Source organism: Cervus canadensis, chromosome 29 (assembly GCF_019320065.1).
Source record: "Cervus canadensis isolate Bull #8, Minnesota chromosome 29, ASM1932006v1, whole genome shotgun sequence".
In the NCBI taxonomy this organism is placed as follows: Eukaryota; Metazoa; Chordata; class Mammalia; order Artiodactyla; family Cervidae; genus Cervus; species Cervus canadensis.
This window is the reverse complement of record NC_057414.1, coordinates 12,430,941-12,454,978: the sequence shown is the minus strand read 5'-3', so window position 1 is coordinate 12,454,978 and position 24,038 is coordinate 12,430,941.

Genomic DNA, 24,038 nt, shown 5'->3' with positions numbered 1-24,038 from the left:
TTATGTCTTTATCTAGTATAGGTTTGATGCTATAAATGCATGCCTTTTTCCTCCCTCCCCTCTTCCCTCTGTTGAAGGACTTCATCTAGAGGACATGACCACACGTTGACTTGTGAGCTGGTCCCAGGCAGTCAGAGACTCTTCAGCCCCCTCCCTCTGCTCATTGTTCCTGAACTAAGACCTACCCTAAGGGCACAGTTGTAAGAGTGCGGTGTTGCTGGGAGCATTAAGATTGAATATATGACTGAACTTCATTAAGACCGCTGTATAAACTCTTAAGATTCCTGAGGGGTTGGTATGGAGATCTACTCATTTTAAGGCCTCCCAAGACAAACTTCATATAGTTCCCTTGCTTATTAAAATTAGAAATCTGGAGTGATCTGACTTTTTTTGTCTCACCTTGCTCTTGTGTAGGAAGCCAGTTTCAGATTTCTCCCAGGTTATTTCGGAGGTTGTAAGCTAGTATGTTCCCTCCCTCCTGTTGTTCTTCTCTTTCCTTTCTTCTTCTTACATCTTTTACATTTTCTTTATGCAATTGATAAACAAAAAAATTACTTATTTAATAAACAAAATGATCATTGAAAAATTCAGAAAACATTAAAAATGCATCATGAAAATTTCTCCTCCCACTGTAGGGACTAGCAGCTCCATTTCCTTCTTTGTTTTTTTTTTTTTTTTTTTTTTTATTAGTTGGAGGCTAATTACTTCACAACATTTCAGTGGGTTTTGTCATACATTGATATGAATCAGCCAACATCTCCTTCTTTGAAAGCATCTAGTTTTCTAAATATTTTCATATTCTTGGTGAAATAATTTCTTATATATTCTATCTCTTTCTCTACATACCCACATCTCATTTTTCTGAAAAAAAAGAAAAAACTCCTGGGTGTTAAATTCACTCTTCTGCACTTTTGCTTATTCACTTAAAATACATTTTTAAGGTGGTCTCATATGGGCTTATACATTTGTTTTTACAGCTGCACAACTGTACATTATAAATATAGCATACATTAAGCAATTTCTTATTGACAGACATCTTAATTATTTCCTAACTTTTCATTTTAACACAATATTCCATTTTCATTTCACTCATGTAATTACCACTAAAGGACACATACCTATAACTGGAATTGGTATTCCAAAGAATGAATGCATTTGTAAATTACAAATGTTGTCAAATTGCCCTTTATACATATTGTACCTTTTTTTGTTATACTCCCATGAGATATGCATGAGAATACCTTTTTTCCTAACATGACCCTAACAGCACTTTAAGAACCGTTTCAGTTCAGTTCAGTTCAGTCGCTCAGTCATGTCTGACTTTTTGCAACCCCATGAACCACAACACGCCAGGCCTCCTCCATCACCAACTCCCATGGGTTTGGAGTCCACCCAAACCCATGTCCATTGAGTCGGTGATGCCATCCAACCATCTCATGCTCTGTCGTCCGCTTCTCCTCCTGTCCTCAATCTTTCCCAGCATCACGGTCTTTTCCAATGAGTCAACTCTTTGCATCAGATGGCCAAAGTATTGGAGTTTCAGCTTCAACATCAGACCTTCCAATGAACACCCAGGACTGATCCCCTTTGGATGGACTGGTTGGATCTCCTTGTAGTCCAAGGGACTCTCAAGAGTCTTCTCCAACACCACAGTTCAAAAGCATCAATTCTTCGGCGCTCAGCTTTCTTTATAGTCCAACTCTCACATCCATACATGACTACTGGGAAAACCATTGCCTTGACTAGACGGACCTTTGTTGGCAAAGTAATGTCTCTGCTTTTTAATATGCTGTCTAAGTTGGTCATAACTTTTCTTCCAAGGAGTGTCTTTTAATTTCATGGCTGCAATCACCATCTGCAGTGATTTTGGAGCCCAGAAAAATAAAGTCAGCCACTGTGTCCACTGTTTCCCCATCTATTTCCCATGAAGTGATGGGACCAGATGCCATAATCTTAGTTTTCTGAATGCTGAGCTTTAAGCCAACTTTTTCACTCTCCTCTTTCACTTTCATCAAGAGGCTCTTTAGTTCCTCTTCACTTTCTGCCATTACGGTGGTGTCATCTGCATATCTGAGGTTATTGATATTTCTTCCAGCAATCTTGATTCCAGCTTGTGCTTCCTCCAGCCCAGCGTTTCTCATGATGTACTTTGCATATAAGTTAAATAAACAGGATGACAATATACAGCCTTGACACACTCTTTTTCCTATTTGGAACCAGTCTGTTGTTCCATGTCCAGTTCTAACTGTTGCTTCCTGATCTGCATACAGATTTCTCAAGAGGCAGATCAGGTGGTCTAGTATTCCCATCTCTTTAAGAATTTTCCACAGTTTATTGTGATCCACATGGTCAAAGGCTTTGGCGTAGTCAATAAGGCAGAAATAGATTTTTTTCTGGAAGGAACTCTCTTGCTTTTTCGATGACCCAGCAGATGTTGGCAATTTGATCTCTGGTCCCTCTGCCTTTTCTAAAACCAGATTGAATATCTGGAAGTTCACGCTTCACAAACTGCTGAAGCCTGTTTTGAAGAATTTTAAGCATTACTTTACTATCGTGTGAGATGAGTGCCATTGTCTGGTAGTTGAGCATTCTTTGGCATTGCTTTTCTTTGAGATTGGAGTGAAAACTGACCTTTTCCAGTCTTGTGGCCACTGTTGAGTTTTCCAAATTTGCTGGCATATTGCGTGCAGCACTTTCACAGCATCATCTTTCAGGATTTGAAATAGCTCAACTGGAATTCCATCACCTCCACTAGCTGTTTGATCATTAACAATTAGATAAATTTTAAAAGTTTTCAGTGTTTTAAATTTGGATTTCTTTTTTATTATGAAATGGTTGATTATCTTTCCGATTGTTTGAGGGACCTTTAAATTTATTTTTGTTAATTCTTTTTATATATTTTCCCTGTCTTTCTGTTATTTCATTTTTAATAAATATTTTAATAGATATTCCCTCACACATGGGGCTTCCCTGGTGGTTCAGACAGTAAAGAATCTTCCTGCAATGGTTCAATTCCTGGGTCAAGAAGATCTCCTGGAGAAAGGAATGACTACCCACTCCAGTATTCTTGCCTGGAGAATTCTATGGACTGACGATCCTGGTGGGCTATAATCCATGGGATCACAAACAGTTGGACATGATTGAGCAACTGAAACTCTCCTTCTGTCTTCTGACACATGGATACACATATCTCTTTTTCCATGTAAGGAATTATGGTTTTTGCCCCCACATTTCTTTGTTCAGTCGCTCAGTCTTGTCTGACTCTTTGGGACCCCATGTACTGCAGCAGGCCAGGCTTCCCTGTCCATCACCAACTCCTGGAGCTTACTCAAACTCATGTCCATTGAGTTGATGATGCCATCCAACCATCTCGTCCTCTGTCATCCCCTACTCCTCCTGCCTTCAATCTTTTCCAGCATCAGGGTCTTTTCAAATGAGTCAGTTCTTTGCATCTGGTGGCCAAAGTACTGGAGCTACAGCTTCAGCATCAGTCTATTTGTTTGTGTTTTGATTTTAAAATAGCCTTGTAAAAAATATTTTTTTCCACTGCTATAACATTATACATTTCCTAATCTGTTGTTTTCAGGTTTCAAGTTACATTAAACAGAATATCTTCAACTTGAGCTCTTCTATAATACTATCATTATTTTCTGATACTGTTATGGATCACCTGCTAAGTTTTAATATATGTTCCAATGTAAATTTACTTTATGTATTTTAAGTTTACTACTCTCTATTTAATTTTTTCAGACAGTTTCCAAGTTGTACAAACATTTTATTAAAGAATATGTCTTACAAAACTATCTGTTCTATTATCTTTGTTATGGACTAATTTGGAATATATTTTAGTCTATCTCTGGACTGCCCATTCAGTGGCATTGATATGCCTATCTATGTACTAAGACCATAATTATAGATATTTTAACTTTATAATTATATTTTTAAAATTATTGCACATAGTCTACCTTTATTACTTGTCTCTGGGCTATATTGCAAATTGAAATATGTCAATAGTGTGAATAACTTCAAATTTACTAGGTAATGAAACTCTTTACATAAAAGTGGTTGTAAAAATTTAATTTCTGAGCAGTAATATATGAGAGTCCCCATTACTTCAAAAATTGGAACTGATTGGATTTTTAAATTTTCCAATAAATTAATTATGTAATGGTATTTCATTGTTATTTCAGTTGGTCTTTCCTTGATTACTGAAAAACTTGAGCTCTCATTAATACAAGTTATGAATATAACTTGGTGAAATATCTATTTAAGCATTTCTCACATTTTTTCAATTATCTTGTCTCTAATTACTGATTTGTAAAAATTCTTCATTTATGCTGGACACTAATTTTTTGTCAGTTATGGATATTCCAAATCCAATTTATGTCTTACTGTATGCTCTTTTATTATATTCATAATTTTCTTAATGATCAAAAACATTTTTAATGTAAGTGTAGCTGCATGAACTTCACAAATACAATTAGTACTTTCTGTATTTTTGAAGAGCATATTCATATCTGAAAATGTAATGATGTTTTACTATTATACTTAAAAGCTTCATGTATTTGTTTCAACATTTCAAACTTTCATTGTCAAGAACTTACTTTTGTATATAGTGTAAGAAAGAGGTTAAATTTCATTTTATTTCAAATGGATAGTTAATTTTCCAGTGTCACTAATTGAAAATCCTATTCTTTCTCATAGATTAAAAAAAACATGTTTAGCATATGTCAACTATTGATATACATGTGGGTTAATTTTCGGTTCTATATTCTGATATACTGGCTTTTTATCTCTGCAAAGTAATTTCTTTCTTTGAATCAGAAATTATTTCCGATTTACAACAATTGTTGTACCATGCATGGTGGCCTTGCTCCTTTTTCTTTTTGGACATGGCCTTGAAACTTTGCATTATTATATAAATTTACAATGGCTTGCTAATTTACATACACACATATCAGCACAAACATGTGCACACAAACTGCTGATATTTCAATTAGAATTGCTTTAAATATATGGAAAAATCTGGCAAAATTAAAATATTTTCTATAAAATCTTTTAAAGCTATAAAACAATATACTTATTTCTAAAACATTCTTTTACACAAAATCACTTGATAAAAACCAAAGGGTTGTGTAGAAAGGGTTTATGAAGAAAACACTCAAGAACATCATCAGTAATATACAAAAATATAGGGAAAAAGAATAACACAGTTTTACATACGTTAAAGTTCTTAAAATGTATACAACTATAAATGTGATACTTTAACTTGAGGTTTACTTGTAGAGGTGAGCATTAGAATTGTCACAGATTGTTATTGTGAAGTAGTGGATGGACGGTTATCTGAAATTATAAAGTTATAAACAGTGGATGCAGGAAGGTGTTACTCATAACCTACTTGTTAAATTGGGGAACATGGTGGATATGTGAGATGTGTTTTCCTGTATTCCTATTTGGTTTTGTTCTATCTGGTTTATTCTGTATTTCTATGTGGTTTGGTTTAGTTGGAAGCAGTTTTTGAATTTTTCTATTGTTTTTCACTTCTGAGACGGCAAACACAATTATGCATTATGCTCAAATCTTCCCTGGTGGCTCAGATGGTAAAGAATTTGCCCATGAGGGATCGGCTAGAGAAGGAGGTGGGAGGGGGGATCGGGATGGGGAATACATGTAAATCCATGGCTGATTCACATCAATGTATGACAAAAACCACTACAATATTGTAAAGTCATTAGCCTCCAACTAATAAAAAATAAATGGGGGGGAAAAAAAAAGAATTTGCCCATGGTAAGCGAAACCTGGGTTTGATCCCTGGGTCAGAAAGATTCCCTGGAGAAGGGAATGGCTACCCACACCAGTATTCTTGCCTGGAGAATCCTATGGAGAGAAGAGAAATCTGACAGGCTACAGTCTGTGGGGCCCAAAATGTCAGACGTGACTGAGTGGCTAACACATATTCAGAGCATTGGAATATGAGAACTCATGGACTGCAGCATGCTAGGCTTCCCTGTCCTTCACCTCTCCTGGAGTTTGCCCAAGTTCATGTCTGTTGAGTTAGTGATGGCATCAAACCATCATACATATATATATATAAATGGCTATTTTGATAGGGATGACACAGAATCTGTAGATTACTTTGGATATTATGGAAATTTTACCAATATTAATTCTTCCCTCTATGAGTATGGTTCACTTCGTTTCAGTCACTCAGTCATATCTAATTCTTTGCGACCCCATGGACTGCAGCACACCAGGCTTTCCTGTCCATCACCAACTCCTGGAGTTTGCTCAAACTCATGTCCATGGAGTCGGCGATGCCATCCAACCATCTCATCCTCTGTCGTCCTCTTCTCCTCCTGACTTCAGTCTTTCCCAGCATCGAGGTCTTTTCCAATGAGTCAGTTCTTCATATCATGTTGCCAAAGTGTTGGAGTTTCAACTTTAAAATCAGCCCTTCCAATGAACATTCAGGACTGATTTCCTTTGGGATTAACTGGTTTGATCTCCTTGCAGTCCAAGGGACTCTCAAGAGTCTTCCGCAACACCACAGTTCAAAAGCATCAATTCTTCAGCACTCAACTTTTTTTATAGTCCAACTCTTGCATCCATACAAAACTACTGGGAAAACCATAGCTTTGACTAGATGGACCTTTGTTGGCAAAGTAATGTCTCTGTTTCTTTTTAATATGCTGTCTAGGTTGGTCATAGCTTTTCTTACAAGGAGCAAGCATTTTTTTAATTCCATGGCTGCAATCAACATCTGCAGTGATTTTGCGGCCCCCAAAATAAAGTCTCTCACTGTTTCCACTGTTTCCGCATCTATTTGCCATGAAGTGATGGGACCTGATGCCATCATCTTAGCTTTTTGAATGTTGAGTTTTAAGCCAATTTTTTCACTCTCCTGTTTCACTTTCATCAAGAGACTCTTTAGTTCTTCTTCGCTTTCTGCCATAATGGTGGTGTCATCTACATATCTGAAGTTATTGATATTTCATCAGGTAATCTTGATTCCAGCCTGTGCTTCATCCAGCCCTGTGTTTCTCATGATGTACTCTGCATATAAGTTAAATAAGCAAAGTGACAATATACAGCCTTGATGTACTTCTTTCCCAGTTTGAACCAGTCTGTTCTATGTCCAGTTCGAACGGTTGCTTCCTGACTTGCATACAGATTTCTCAGGAGGCAGATCAGGTGGTCTGGTATTGCCATCTCTTGAAGAATTTTCCACAGTTTGTGGTGATCCACACAGTCAAAGGCTTTGGCATAGTCAATAAAGCAGAAGTAAATATTTTCTGGAACTCTATTGCTTTTTCAATGATCCAATAGATGTTGGTAATTTGATCTCTGGTTACTCTGCCTTTTCTAAATCCAGCTTGAACATCTGGAAGTTCTCTCTTCATGAACTGTTGAAGCCTGGCTTGGAGAACTTTGAGCATTACTTTGCTAGTGTGTGTGAGATGAGTGCAATTGTGTGGTAGTTTGAACATTCTTTGGCATTGCCTTCCTTTGGGATTGGAGAGAAAACTGACCTTTTCCAGTCCTGTGGCCACTGCTGAGTTTCCCAAATTTGTTGGCATACTGAGTAAAGCATTTTAACAGAATCATCATTTAAGATTTGAAATAGCTCACCTGGAATTCCATCCCCTCCACTAGCTTTGTTCATAGTGATGGTTCCTAAAGCCCACTTGGCTTCGCATTCCAGGATGTCTGGCTCTAGGTGAGTGATTACACCATCATGGTTATCTGGGCCATGAAGATCCTTTTTGTAGAGGATTCTGTGTATTCTTACCACCTCTTCTTAATATATTCAGCTTCTGTTAGGTCCATACAATTTATGTCTTTTATTATGCTCATCTTTGCATGAAATGTTTTTTTGGTATCTCCACATTTCTTGAATAGATCTCTAGTCATTCCCATTCTATTGTTTTCCTCTGTTTCTTTGCATTGATCACTAAGGAAGGCTTTCTTATCTCTTCTTGCTATTCTTTGGAACTCTGTATTCAAATCTTTCCTCTTCTCCTTTGCCTTTAGCTTATCTTCTTTTCTCAGCTATTTGTAAGGCCTCCTCAGACAACCATTTTGCCTTGTTGCATTTCTTTTTCTTGGGGGTGGCCTTAATCACTGCCTCCTGTACAATATCATGAACCTGTCCATAGTTCTTCAGGCACTCTGTCTATCAGAAGTAATCCCTTGAATCTATTTCTCACTTCCACTGTGTAATCATAAGGGATTTGATTTAGGTCATACCTGAATGGTCTAGTGGTTTTCCCTACTTTAATTTAAGTCTGAATTTGGCAATAAGGAGTTCATGATCTGAGCCACAGTCAGCTCCCAGTATTGTTTTTTCTGACTGTATAGAGCTTCTGCATCTTTTGCTGCAAAGAACATAATCAATTCGATTTTGGTGTTGACCATCTGGTGATGTCTGTGTGTAGAGTTGTCTCTTGTGTTGTTGGAAGAGGGTGTTTGCTATGACAAGTGTGTTCTCTTGGCAAAACTTTGTCCTGTTTTAGCCTTTGCCCTGCTTCATTCTGTACTCTAAGGCCAAATTTGTCTGTTACTCCAGGTATCTCTTGACTTCCTAATTTTGCATTCCCATTCCCTGTGATGACAAGGACATCCTTTTTGGGTGTTAGTTATAGAAGGTCTTGTTGGTCTTCATGGAATTGTTCAGCTTCAGCTTCTTCAGGATTACTGGTTGTGGCAGAGACTTGGATTACTGTGCTATTGAATGGTTTAGCTTGGAAATGAGTAGAGATCATTCTGTCATTTTTGAGATTGCACCCAAGTACTGCATTTTGGACTATTTTGTTGAGTATAAGGGCTACTCCATTTCTTCTAAGGGATTTTTGCCCACAGTAGTAGATATAATGGTCATCTGAATTAAATTCACCCATTCCAGTCCATTTTAGTTCACTGATTCCTAAAATTTCGATGTTCACTCTTGTCATCTTCTGTTTGACCACTTCCAATTTGCCTTGATTCATAGACCTAACAGTCCATGTTCCTATGCAATATTATTCTTTACATCATTGGACTTATTTCCAGCACCAGATATATCTCTGAGATATATATATATATATATATATATATATATATATACCCCATTTATTTCTATTATCTTTAATTTCTTTCATTAATGTCTTATAACTTTCAGAGTACAGCTCTTTTATCTCATTTAGCTTTATCTATTTGCTCTTTTGAAGCTGTATTAATCGAGACTACTTTTTAGTTTCTCTCTCTCTGATAGTTTGCAGTTAGTATATAGCATGTCTATATACTATATATAAGATATAGTATGTCTCTGTGTATCAATTTTTTATTCTGAAGCTTTACTAAATTCATTTATTAGTTCTGATTTATTTGGTAGAGTCTTTAAGGTTTTCTATGTATAGTATCATGCCATCTGCAAACAGTGACAGTTTTCTTTCTTTCTTTCCAGTCTGGATGCTGTTTATTTATTTCTCATGTCTGATTGTCCTGGCTAGGTTTTTCAATATCATGTTGAATAAAAGTTGCAAGAGTGAGCATTCTTGCCTTGTTCCTGATCTTGGAGGAAAAACTTTCAGCTTTTTTTCCATTAAAAATGATGTTAACTGTCAGGTTGTCATATATGACCTTTACTATGCTGACATACATTCCCTCTATACACATTGTTGAACACTTTTCTCATAAATGGATACTGAGCTTTGTCAAATGCTTTTACTGTATCTAAGATGATCACATAATTTGCTATCCATTTTGCTGATGTGATGGATCATGCTGATTGATATGTGGATATTGAACCATCCCTGCACCTCTGGACTAAGTCTCATTTGATCATGGTGGATCATTCTTTTAATGTACTGTTGATATTGGTTTGATAATATTTTATTGAAGATTTTTGTAACCCCACTTTTTAATATAAAATATTTTCTATAACCCTTAGCCTCATTTTCAAGTTAGAAATAATTTTACCTCAATATGCCTTTGCAGATTTAACACTTAATACCAATCTTTTGATACAATAGCAACATAAATTTGCTCACTTCTTTACTTTTTTTGTAGAATTCACTATCTTGTTTCTGTCTGCTTACAACACTTTTTTTTTCTATTTTTACATGTATAAATCCTATTCACTGTACAATTTAATTCATATGCCATCTTCTTCGTATAATTTCCTTAAACCACATAGTGGCAAGTGAATTTAATAAATACTATTTAATCTCCATGTAGTAGTTGTTATGCCACACAACTTCCTATAAATGATCACATTTCAAAACAGCCATTCAAGTTAAATATCATATTCCGTCTCCTTCTTCTGCTTCTTTTTCCCAATTTCCTTTTCCTCTTCATCCTCCTCTTTATCTTGGGCCAAATTATAATCAGAGAAATTGATCTCCTTACTTAAATTTCCAGAAAGCAGCACACATTAGGATTACTTTTGATCACAGAGGTATCTAATTATACAATCCTGCTTTCTCCAGTCTTTGCATGCTCTATCTTCTGAAAATTTCTTCTAACTTTAGACTTTTCTGTATTATGTAATGAATTTATTTTATACATGCCATTTGCATGTATATCTTTAATGTGTTTCTTAAGGAAAAAGTCTGACTTTCTCATATGCTCTCAGTAGGTCCTAGATAAGTTATCATGCACAATTTCTACTGTCCGTTCCGTGGACAGAGGAGCCTGGTAGACCATAGGCCATGGGGCCACAAAAAGTCAGACACGACTGAGCATGCACAGCACAGCACATCATTTCTGCTAACATCATCACTATTACTATCATTATTTAGCTTGTTTGATTTTATCTTTGGCATTTTCAAAGTTATAACAGTGTTTAAAAGTGGTGCGGCTTTGTTTGGGGATTAAATATTCTTACACTGAAAATTTGAACTCAAAAATGCCATATGACCCAGCAATACCACTTCTGGGCATACACACTGAGGAAACCAGATCTGAAAGAGACACGTGCACCCAAATGTTCATCGCAGCACTGTTTATAATAGCCAGGACATGGAAGCAACCTAGATGCCCATCAGCAGATGAATGGATGGGGAAGCTGTGGTACATGTACACCATGGAATATTACTCAGCCGTCAAAAAGAATTCATTTGAACCAGTCCTAATGAGATGGATGAAACTGGAGCCCATTATACAGAGTGAAGTAAGCCAGAAAGATAAAGAACATTACAGCATACTGACACATATATATGGAATTTAGAAAGATGGTAACGATGGACCCTATATGCAAAACAGAAAAAGAGACACAGAAATACAGAACAGACTTTTGAACTCTGTGGGAGAAGGTGAGGGTGGGATGTTTCAAAAAGAACAGCATGTATACTATCTATGGTGAAACAGATCACCAGCCCAGGTGGGATGCATGAGACAAGTGCTCGGGCCTGGTACACTGGGAAGACCCAGAGGAATCGGGTGGAGAGGGAGGTGGGAGGGGGGATCGGGATGGGGAATAAGTGTAAATCTATTGCTGATTCATATCAATGTATGACAAAACCCACTGAAATGTTGTGAAGTAATTAGCCTCCAACTAATAAAAAAATTTAAAAAAAAAAATATGGAAGACTTATTTTTAAATTGGTATTTTAAATGTCAAGGTTTTCTGCTGGCAGAAGAAAGCTAACATCTATATTTGAGATTTTCCTTTTTTTAAAAAAAGGAAAATAAATATTAGGCCTTTGTATTTTTTAAGTACTCTCAAATGAAAAAATAGCAGATTATACCTGAAGCTCGAACTATATCACTTGGTTTAAACTGGAAAAACAGCCTGAAATGAAAATCTCAGATGCTCTCTGACTTGTCTGGCAGCATCAACCTAATCTCAATGTAAATTGTTCTTTAGATGGTGGGGGGAATGAGAAAACCTTTGGGACATTAGGAAGACACAGCTTTTACCCAGAAGATGATTGCCTCTGGGGATTCATTTAAATCTTTCAAAAGCTATACCCATCTATTGGAACATGGAAAGAGATATCCCCCAGCCATTCTTGGCCTGCTTTTAATACATATTACTCTGTCAGAGGGACATATTTGTATATACTGGTTTTAAGCATAGTCAGCTCAAATCTGAGTTTATGATAATAGCAGTGTTACATGCTCTATGTGACAGAGAATATCTGTATGAAAAAGAAATCTTGGAGTGTTGCTCACCTATTTGCTCCAACAACCAGTCACATAATTGGGAAATAACTTGGCCTTACAGACAAACAGAATATAGTGTAGTATACAACCCTGGTTGGAGAATCACATGATATGAATCACAACACAGGTGAAATAAATATTCAGTGAAGTACAAGGCAGTGAAAAGTACTTTGCAAATGTTTTCAAGGATTTACATGAAAATTCAAGAATGTAAACTGGCATTATTATGTACCAGGAATATTCCAACATGTTATATGTATTAAATTTAGTTAACATTCCAACAGCAAGGAAACATGATTTGACCTTACTTTACTAAAGTAATTGAGAGTTATAGAATTTTTAAACTTTAAATTACAGTAGTATGTAGTGTGTGTGTGCATGCTCAGCCACTTCAGTCATGTCTGACTCTTTGTGACCCCATGGACTGTAGCCTGCCAGGCTCCTCTGTCCATAGGATTCTCTAGTCAAGAATACTGGACGATCCAGGGATCAAACCCACATCTCTTATGTCTCCTGCATTGGAAGGTGGATTCTTTATCACTAACATCACCTGGGAAACCCAGTAGTATGTCAAAAACTATTAAAATTCAAAGTATTGGTTCTTTCCAGAGTTGAAAAAAAAATCTAAATATTTAAAAATGGAGCTTGATACTCTGGAAAGTTCATACAGAATTAGGAGTCAAGTTTTGGCCTAATGGTGACTTTAAAAGTTGATTTAAGATTTAATTATATATATATATATATATATATATAATTAGAGAGAGGATAGTTCATATAATCATCACTGTCATATATGCATTATATATTTTTGTGAGAAAAGTATGACTGTTCCTACTTTATAATTGTGAGAAATAAGGCTTAGAAATTTCACACAACTGGGAAAATACAGCCAGTCAGAACTAGAATCAGGTTTCCAAACCAAGTATATTAAAGAATGAGAGCCATATTATTCACATTACATTTTTATATGAATTAAAGGAATCAGGATTATTTCTTACTGCTTATGTACAAAATATGAGCATGACTTTGGTAGCCAAGAAATGTCAGTACAAGATACAAGAGTGTACAAAATGCAGCAATGGGGTTTTAAAAAATTACCGAAGAAACAATTGTAGAACATTACCTAAATTTTAGTGAAAGATATAAATGTACTGACAAGCTCAGCAAACTGAAAAAGTTCAGCAAAATCTTTCATTTTATCTGGTTGAGATGTTTGTCTTCATCATACCACATGTAAACTTTATACTGATTTTCCCAATTCACTCCCAGTTTTCAGCTTGCTATAACTTCTTTCTGACTAAATTCCTACATAGCAAGTTTGACAGGGTAACCCCTTTAATCAATAACTTTCTATGGCTAGTAAAGTTTATTGCCAACACAATAAAATTGTTAATGACAAGTAATCCCTTTCTTCCATCTGCTCACATGATATTTTTATAATTTTTTGACCAAGTTTATAATGTGGCCCTGTACAGTGTTACTCATGGTACCCTGTATTGGTTTTAATAACAATATGCTTTTCCTTGAGCTACTTTCTCTTACTTGTTAAAGTAAGAGAACATTCTCAAAATTTCAGTAGCTCTAAAACATTCAGATATGTTTAGATCTATACAATACTGATAGAAAAATGTTTTATATAATACTTAAGACTCTTATGTAGTCAGTGAAGATAAATACCTAGACAGAATTTCAGGTTTAAGTGATACTGCTATGGAAAAATATCAATTATAAATGCAAGAGTAAATAAGAAAAGCTAAAACATAAGGAAGTGGAAAATGTGAGCATTTTGTCAAGGAGACTTCAAAGTCTCTCTTCAAAAATCCTAAAAGGACTTTAAGAAAATAGGATTAACTAAATACAATGATTTGAGAAATGATATATAATGTTTATGATTATCAAATGAAAATATTCCCCTGAAAAGTACAAATAGTTTTAGAGTTTACTTCCTTGAAAAATTACTTTCTTCCTCTCTGTGTTTATCATACATTCCATTCATGTTTATACAGGGATTTCTGTCTCGAAGACAAAATGGATTTTTTTTTTTTTATTCAAACAGTGTGATTGTTATTTAGCGCAGCCCTTGCTGAGGCCAATTAGCAAGCATAAAAGAGGTATTTTAAATGGACTATATTTCTATCAAAGAGATACTCCTGGGAAACTCCAAGCTCCCCAGGAATATGAATCTAGGTCATTTGAGATGGTAGAATATACACTTGTTCTTCCTGTCAAAGATAAAAGTCACTGCATCAAAAATCAAAATGACAGAATATGAGAAAAAGGACTAAAGGTAGTCGAAATAGTATAGGAAGCATCAGGTCTCGCCTACCAAAGAGGACACACGTGTCCCCATAATGCCATGAAGGGCATGGATGTCATACCTTCACTGCTGCACAAAAGTATAGGCAGTGAGCTCTACAGAAAGATAAATATTTGAATATGAGAAACGGGGTGCTTCAGTTCACTCCTTTCTAAATAAGATGCCCCTCCCCTTCCTTTTAATTACCCACATCAAGAAGCAACATAATGGTAGAGTGGATGAGCCTGAGCTTTTCAGTCAGGAAACATGGACACGAATCCCCCATGTATCAGTAGTAATCTTGTGCATACTGGCAAATTGACATTTCTAAGCCCCAGTTTTCTGATCTATCCAATAAAGAAAATAATAATTCCTTCCAGCTCGTAAAGTTAAGTTTTCATAAGGTATGTGATTTTGTCCACTGTGTATGTATACAGTTTTGTTTTGTTTGTAAATTTAAACCATTCAACATTCACGATACCTAACTCCTACTAGACTTCTGAAATGTTGAGACAAAGTCTTTCCTTTCTACCTTGGCTAATAAATATCTAAATATCAATAAGCTACTTTGGTCAAAACACTAAAGGAAAGATTGTATGATCTTTTAGTTTACTCCTGAGAAACTTTGAAATATTTGCCATATGGACAAATGATAAGAAAAAAAGAAACAGAAAAAATTCAGTAAAAATATATTAGAGAAGTGTGTCAAGCAGTAATTTCTGAAAATATCATGTTACCATTCTATGTTTTTTGATCACTATAGTCTTTTAATTTAAAAAATTGTTTTGATTTTTTTCTCATTGATAAATATTCATATTCCATACCTAATATTGTATTTATAGTTTGTATTAGATTCAGATACAAATCACCTTATGGGAAAACAAGAGCTTTTTGTAGAGGGGGATGGAAGGGGGTGGAGAATGGCCCAGGGAAGATTCAGTTTCTTTTCTGATCTTTTATGTCTTCAAAAATTGCAAAATCATCCCTTATGACTTTACAGATTTAATGTCTCAATACCTGAAAAAATAAATGGAAACTTTAATGCATTGAGTACATGTTAATTAGAATTTGTGATGGGGCTTAGCTTCAAGTCTATGGATTAATTGTGTCAGAACACAGGCAGAGAGTCATGGACATATGGGGAGCACATTGTCTCCTGTTAAAACAATGAAATTCTTTTATTTTAAGGTGACTCTAATGGCTCGCTTGTTGGGTGACAAGAATCATGAGCTGATTTTTGTAGCACTGGATTTCTGATATTTTCTGTACACTCTCCGTAATCACTGACATGAACTTGAAAGACAGATAGGGCAGGGATTATGTAGTCTAGACATTAACAGAGTAGAGTTGGAGGAAGGTATGGATCCAGTGTGTTCTAACATAGATCATCAATCTTGACTATTGGCAAAAAGATTTTGTGTATTCAGATGAAGTGACATCAGAAAGAAGCTTATAAAATGCACTTCCTGTGCAGAATTTGTGGCAAGAAGTAACTTCTTAAGACCCACTAACTGAAATTTTACCAATAACAGGTATGTGGTAAGAGTTAATTGAAGAGAATAAAATAAGTGACAAACATACTCCATATTCAACAATTATTAACAAAGATTGTATTTTCTGGTATGTGAAAAATTATTTAGAGAACTCTTAATTAAACATCTAAAGTTTCTTAACAGCTTAGTATCACAGATATGCAGAATGTCTCCCCTTGTGGTAGAAAACTATTCCATTGTCTTCACAGCATCTTAAATTTGAAAAGAAAAGCAAGCCCATTTGCTTACTGTACCTCAGAACTATTGTTATTCTCTATAAATGCATTTCATTGAATATTAATATCTGATAAGATACTGATAGATGTTCCTACTTTATAGAGCAGGCCAGTAAGTGGTTGAATGTTCAGAATTCATTATAAATTTCTATTTATTAATACTGCTTCAAATTCCCACTACCTCCCACTAATAATCATTGCTTTGGGTTTTGAAGTGACTTACACTTTTTCCTTTCCTTTGTCTGAAAATATATTGCTATAGTGGACAAGGGTTTCCCCTTAATATGCCCTTATCCATCTCATTGTGCAGCCAACAAACTTATTGGGTCCAGTTGACCTTAGGTGGGCCATGAGAGTTGTAAGCCATCACTACTGCCTTATCTCAATGCCTCACCTTAGCCCAGGTAACTATCATCTCACGTCTGTGCTGTGATGTGCTATCACTCAGTCGTATCTGACTCTATGTGACCTCATGGACAGTAGCCGGACAGGCTCCTCTTTCCATGGGGATTCTCCTGGTAAGAATACGGTACTGGGTTGCCATGCCCTCCTCCAGGGGATCTTCCCAACCCTGGGATCAAACCCAGGTCTCCCGCAATGCAGGTGGATTCTTTACCAGCTGATCTATCAGGGAAGCCCCATCTTGTGTCTGGTTTCTTACAATCAATTATCTCCTAACAATGCTCACTGTTTTCTCTCTGTCATTACTAGAATCCATTATCCAGCAGAGAATCCATTATCCAGCAACCCAGATGATCTTCAAAAGCACTGATCAGACTGTTACTTCTTTGTTTCATTTAGATACCAAACTACAACCTCATTAGGTTGCTTTTTGAATTAAACCTAGTATTTCCCCATGATTTACAAAGTCCCATTGTGATCCAATGTCTCTTTACTTACCTAGACATCACATTTTACAACTGGATCATTTCTCTCTCACCATATCAGCTTCTTTTCCTCCCCTCAAGCAACTAAGCCTTTTTCTACATCCAAAAGTTTGCATTTATCCTTCCTTTACCTAGAAATTCCCTCCCCAAACAGTTTATAAGGCTAACCCATCCTCATTTTCGGATATCAACATATGTAATTCTTTTAAGAGTAACATCACACAATAGTGTTGCTAAAGTAACCACTTCAAGGTATTCTGTTTCTTGTTAACCAGTTTATTTCCTGCATAAAGCATAGCATAAGAAGTAATAATCTTGCATTTCTTTATTTTATTCTGTTAAATATCTCACCCAAGGAAACGTGATCTTCATGAGGATGGGGTTAATTCTATTTTCATCACTTCTTTGAAATAAATATTTGAACAGTGGCTCATATAATGTAATGTCCCACTACATGTTTGTTAAATGATGAATAAATGAATTGAGCTTGAGTATAGTACTTCATTATTATTATTATCAGTTATTAGCATTAAATAACAAGTATAAATTTGCATATGATATAAGAAACATGGTGATGAAAGAGTGTGGTTTAAATAACATGTTATAAATATAGAATATTTTTTCTGTAGCATCATCAGAGTAGCATTTGGCATGGAAGAGTGAGATAATCACTTCCACCATTTGGCTTCCCTGACTACTCTAGCCTATAATAATCTCCACCTGTGAGCATCACTAGCCTATGGTGAGTGTATAGCTCAATTGACATTGGCACAAACTGTCTTGTGAAATCAAGAATAAGAACTCAAATTGCTCTTTCATTTATAGTTATTTTTCATGTTAGTAAGAAAAAGTGACATGTGCATATTAACTCTCATAAACTTATAGCCTCCCAGAAAGTGCAGAGAACAGATAGTGCTAATCACTAATTAGAAAACACCAATTGAATCAATGCCTATTTATATATTTCTTTGATAAAAAAAGGTGCTTACAATTTTCTTGGGGACTTGCCCTCACCTCTTTCCATCATAGAACCTTCCAAGAAAAAGAACTTTAGTTTCTGAGTGTGTCCCTGAATCTTCATTTCCTTCTTTCCCGGTGTAGAAAGGAAAAAACAAAAGTAAGGTAGAGAGGATAATTGAATTTTTCACTTGACAAACATCTTTTAAATTACACTAAACATTGTACTAGATTTTGGAGATAAAGCAGGGAACCGACAGATGAATTCTCTGTTGGGATATCCACCATAGGCAGGAAATACAAAAGAAACAAGTCAACACATAAATGAGATAAATGGATTTTTATGTATTTTGAAAGGATCCCTGTTGAGCTGACACATAGCGGGGATTCAGACTTTAATGAAATAATCCCACAAGGAAGTCAAGTTGGCCTGTATAATAAAGATTGATTTAGAATGAAAAGAAAAGAAAATGTCTATGTTGACTGAGTTTGTGAACAACTTGAAGGGATCTGGTATTTAGGGTGACTGGCTTTGATAGGCTGCTGTGTTGATGAGTTACATTGAGGACAAGATGAGAATTATGTGTTTCTGAGTTGTCCAGTGTAATGCTAAAGATATAATATTTTCTTTCCAGAAATTGCCATGAAGTTTTAAATTTCTCATTGTGTCATTGGTTGCCATAGTGATGTTCTATCGATGGGGCACAAAGCCTAAATGGGTGACATTATTGAGCTCATGTTTGGTGTAGTGGTTGATAAGATATATCTGATAAGTTGCTGATTCTTTCCTTGTTTGATTCCTCTGGCTTTACTGTGACTTAAATAAACATTATTCCCTATAGCTAAAAGTTGCTAAGCCATGTCAGAATCTTTCTCCAGTCTTCCTCTGGCCTACTGACCTTCTATCCTTCCTTCTCTATCCTTTTAAAATAATATTTATTAAGCTCTTGCAATGAGTCAAGCAACAATTGCCAGGAACATTAAAATAATGACTGGAATTTCTTCATAGATTCTACTTTTGAATCTTTATTTAAATTAACAATGTCCTAGCATTCTCTCAGAGGTCCCATTACATTTCCTATAAATTGTGAGGTTTGCTATGATTTCCCATAGCAAAGCTAAGTTAACAGGTCTGTAATTTCCAAAGTTATCATTTTCTCCTTTTATTAAAATGAATGTATTATTGACCTTATTTCCTCTTTGGCTTGATATTTTATGGGTTCATCAATATATCACATCAAGAAGATCTCAAAAGCCCTTTGCTTTCACAACTAAATATTTAGTTAGGACTGAGTATTAAAGCACAGTGCTCTCTATACAAATGTCCGTGAATGGGGTAGGGAGAAATATTGCACATACTACACTGAAAACTTTACCTATTTTAATTTATCTTTATAGGCAACAGTATTTTACAGATGATGAAATGGAGGCATGGGGATATTAGGCAATAAGGAATTTTATCTGTTAAGCACCAAATTAGTTTTTAAAAGGAAAGCTAGAGAATACTAATTCTGAAGTGAGTGTATGATAAGAAAAATGGTTATATTAAGACTATGAGAGGTGCAGCTACTATAGAAAACAATATGGAGGTTCCTCAAGAAACTAGAAAAGAGCTGTCATATGATCCAGCAACCCCATTGCTGGGCATATATCTAGACAAAACTATAATTCAAAAAGATACATTCACCCCTATGTTGATAGTAACAATATTAAGAACAGCAAAGACATGGAAACGATCTAAATGTTCATTAGTGAATGAATGGATAAAGATGTGGTATACATTCAGTGGAATACTATTTGGCCATAAAAAAGAATGAACTAATGTCATTTGCAGCAACATGGATGGGCCTAGAGATTATCATAGTAAGTGAAGTAAGTCAGACAGAGAATGGCAAATACCTATGACATCACTTATATGTGGAATGGAAAATATAACACAAATGAACTTTTCTATGAATCAGAAACAGACTCACAGACATAGAGAACAGACTTCTGGTTGCCCAGGTGAAAAGGAGTAGACCAGGACTTTGGAATCAGCAGATACAAACTACTGTGCTACTACCGTATAGCACAGGGAAGTATAGTTAGTATCCTCCGATAAACCTGTGATATATACTACTGAACGACTTTTGTGTATAACAGACATTAGCACAATATGTTAAATCAACTATATGTCAATAAAATTTTTAAAAAGACTATGAGACAAGTAAAAATGCTTTCAAGAACCACTAGGAATAAAAAAGAGAGTCATTAAATGCCAAGTTGCTAGATGAACTTGTAATTCAAGACGCTGTGCTACTTGTTTTGTTAAACGGTTTGTGCATCTATTGACTTCATAAATGTTCTTGGGCCCTTGGCTGTTGGTTTGGCTCTCCAAACTGAGCACTGAGGCACAGAGTTGAAAGCAGCAAGACTCTGCTCTCTTAGCCTCAGGTCTACGCGTGCAAATCCAGCATCAACAATTGCAGTTTATTTCAACATGCTGAGCCTAGAAGAACTGCCACATTTCCTGACTGGCATGCAGTTCAATATCATGTTATGGGTAAGCAATAGGGTGCTGGGTGGTGTGTACCTCCCACAACTTCCAAAGGGGGATGCTTAGGAACATAGTAAGTTTCCGAAAGTACATGAAGTCAGTGATATTGATTCTCCATAGTTCTTCTTGTTCTGTTAAAAATGAATAAAAACAAATAAAATTCATAAGAATTTTTTTTTAAAAAAAGAAAGCTAATTCATCCCCCAATGTCTGCTCCTATTTTGAAAAACAAGTGTTGCTTTATTAATTATATTTGAATAAATATAGCCTATTTTAATAGTTTGTTGTAATCAGTTCCTCATAAAAAATAGTAAGGGCCTAGTTTATACTTTACGTTATGTTCAGTACTAAGGGGAAAAGGTAAAAAGATAAAATGAGGTACATCTTTGCCTTCTAGATGTAGCCCATCTCGTTCTTCTGCCTTTATTTTTTTTTATTTTTTTATTTTATTTTATTTTTTTGTTCTTCTGCCTTTAAAATGAATCCTTCAATAATGTGTGTGTGTGTGCGTGTGTGTGTGTGTGTGTGGTGTTTCATTATGGTTGCCTCAAGACATGTAGACTCTGTAAACCCTCCCAGTGCTGCCTTTACTGTTTAACAACATGTCATTAAATGCGCAGATGAGTGGTACGGGCTCTACCTAAGAACGTGGTATAACGGGGTTTAAGCAATGGATTTATCTTTATGTATCTGGTATTTTAAGCCTTGTAAAGTTTCCAAGGCTTGTTTTCCTTATCTCTAAAATGAAAATATTTTTGACTGGACTATATTGGAGTTTTCTCTAAAAGTCTATTAAAGTTTCTGCAATATCTAACTTTGATCCTACAAGCTTCAATTAGGGTCCGGGTTCATACTATTTTCTCAGTGGAAAGATAGGAAGATTATTTTCTTTTAAAGTTAAAGTCTCAGGGGCAGAATGATGCATGTAATACTGAGTCCAGTATTCTGGATTGGGGAAGGTTATATTTTAATGAACATAAACTTTAATTATTTTGGTCATTAAAATATTTGTTTTCTTGAGTGGAAGACAATTTTAAATTTTAAGAAGACAATAATGATTTTCCATTGTATCTCTATAAAATCTTACCCATAAAACTTGAAATTATGCAAAAGCAATGTATTATTCCTCATTTTCCACATATAGATTTAGACTTTTTGTATTTCTAATGATTTTTTAAAATATATAACAGAGGATATCTAAATTAAGAACTGAAATTCCAATTTCTTGTATAAACATTTCTCCTTAAAACTAGAAAAATCTTAGTCATTGTCCTAAGTAAATATGTAGGACACATCCCATTTCTAACTCAACTTGAACTTGCTATTAAGATGTTTGCTATAACTATTGCCTATTTCTTCTTTTTTCTCCCCCTGAGATTTAGTGTCACCAGTTAATTGTAGTTGACTTTAAAGTTTTTGATTCTAGGATAGCAATATATAAGTTAGATCAAAAAGAACATTTAAAACTAAAATTACTTTGCATCATTTTCAAAAAGATCTGTACATAAAACAAATATCAAAATCAACACAGAAAAATTAAAACTTGGAATATAAACAGGAACAAAGGGTCCTAACTATATTTCACATGAATAATGTAAATGCACTGAAGGAAATTTAAAAAGAACTATGTAGCATTTGAACACAGTAGTTTAGTTACAAAGCTTCCTGCTAAATACATAGTAGTTGTAGGAAACTTTGTTAGCAAGTTTGTTTTTCTCAACATTTAGATTTCTCAGTGGTTGAATTTTCTGAAACACTCTCTATATATGCAAGGACTGAGTAAATAAATAAATATACTGTGGATAAAGGAATCTGGTATTTCATTGTTGGAGAAAAGAATGACAAATGTGGAAAGAAAAGGTAGAAAAAAATTCTGTAACACTGAAATGAAGCTGAACCAGTTAAAATGATTTGTAATTTTCAAATAAATAGGTGGGTATTTAAAATACAAACACACATATACAGAGCATACAGTATCTTACATAGTATTTATGTGTGTATGTACATGTGTATATCCTTTTTGCCATCAAAATTTTATCTCTTAATTTTAAATTTCACTGATATACCTTCCCTGAATCAATTACTACCATAGGTTTGAAAAAAATGGTGATTTTTCTAATTCTATAATTTTTTCTATGTTTATTATTTGCTAAATAGAATCTCTGTAAGCAAAGAAAGGCAATTATATATACAGAGATAGATTCTATAGCCTACTTCTTTTGAAAGAATCTAGAAACAATTACATCCTACTAGCAATGATGGCATCACCGACTCAATGGATGTGAGTTTGAGCAGGCTCCGGGAGTTGGTGATGGATAGGGAGGCCTGGTGTGCTTCAGTCCATGGGGTTGCAAAGAGTCAGACACGACTGAGCGACTGAACTGAACTGAACAATGAACACACCTGCTTCCCAGATCTTGCTTTCTTTCTACCATTCTCCACTAAAAGTAACCAGGGCTCCATGATGAAAGTATAATTCCGGGGTGAAGCAAAAAGCTACAAGATTTTACAAAAATTTACCCTAAATTTGGATGTATATTCAAACCTATATCTTCATGATTATATTCAGATTATACATTTTTGGTCAGAGCAACAACTTCTTGTGCCATAAAGAAAATATCATACTCAAAGAATGTGGAGGAAAGGTTAAAAGGACATGATGCTCAATTGAAGGGACTTTCATTAGCTAAGACAGTTTTAGCACACATATATAATGATACCAATGATTATAACCCATTGAAGAGAACAAAATATCATAAGTCTATGCTGATATATGCAAATAGATTAATAAATGGGGACAATGGTTTTAAATGCTCAAGTGTCAACTAGACAACTAATAAATGTGGAAGGAATAATGAAAATATGGAATCAAATCTGTCAGTCTACATAGTAATTATACATTCAGGCAAAGATCATCAGTAAATATAAAAATTAGGGGATAAAAGTCTGGTGAGATGTAGGATGTTTATGGGCTTCCCTGGTGGCTCAGACAGTGAAGAATCTGCCTGCAATGCAGGAGACCGTGGTCTAATCCCTGGCTAAGGAAGATCCCCTGGAGAAGGGAGTGGTTACACTCTCCAGTATTCTTGCCTGAAGAATTCCATGGTCAGAGGAGTCTGGTGAGCTCTATGGTCCATGGGATATTTACATGATGTCAAAGTGTCTCCCCCAGCAGTGACTCTTACCGGAGCAATCTGGCACAAACTAATTTAACCAAGTGATCAGAGTTAACATGAACGGTAATAGAACAGATCACATCATGCATCTTCTGATATGATGGCTGAAGAAGAGCATAACATAACTTCCGTGGTTGATACTCTGACCAAAAATGTATAATCTGAATATAATCATGAGGATATAATATAGGCTTGAATATACATCCAAATTTAGGGTAAATCTGCCAAAAAATGGCTTAAATCTTTAAAAATGTCAAGGTTCAGCACTTTCAAT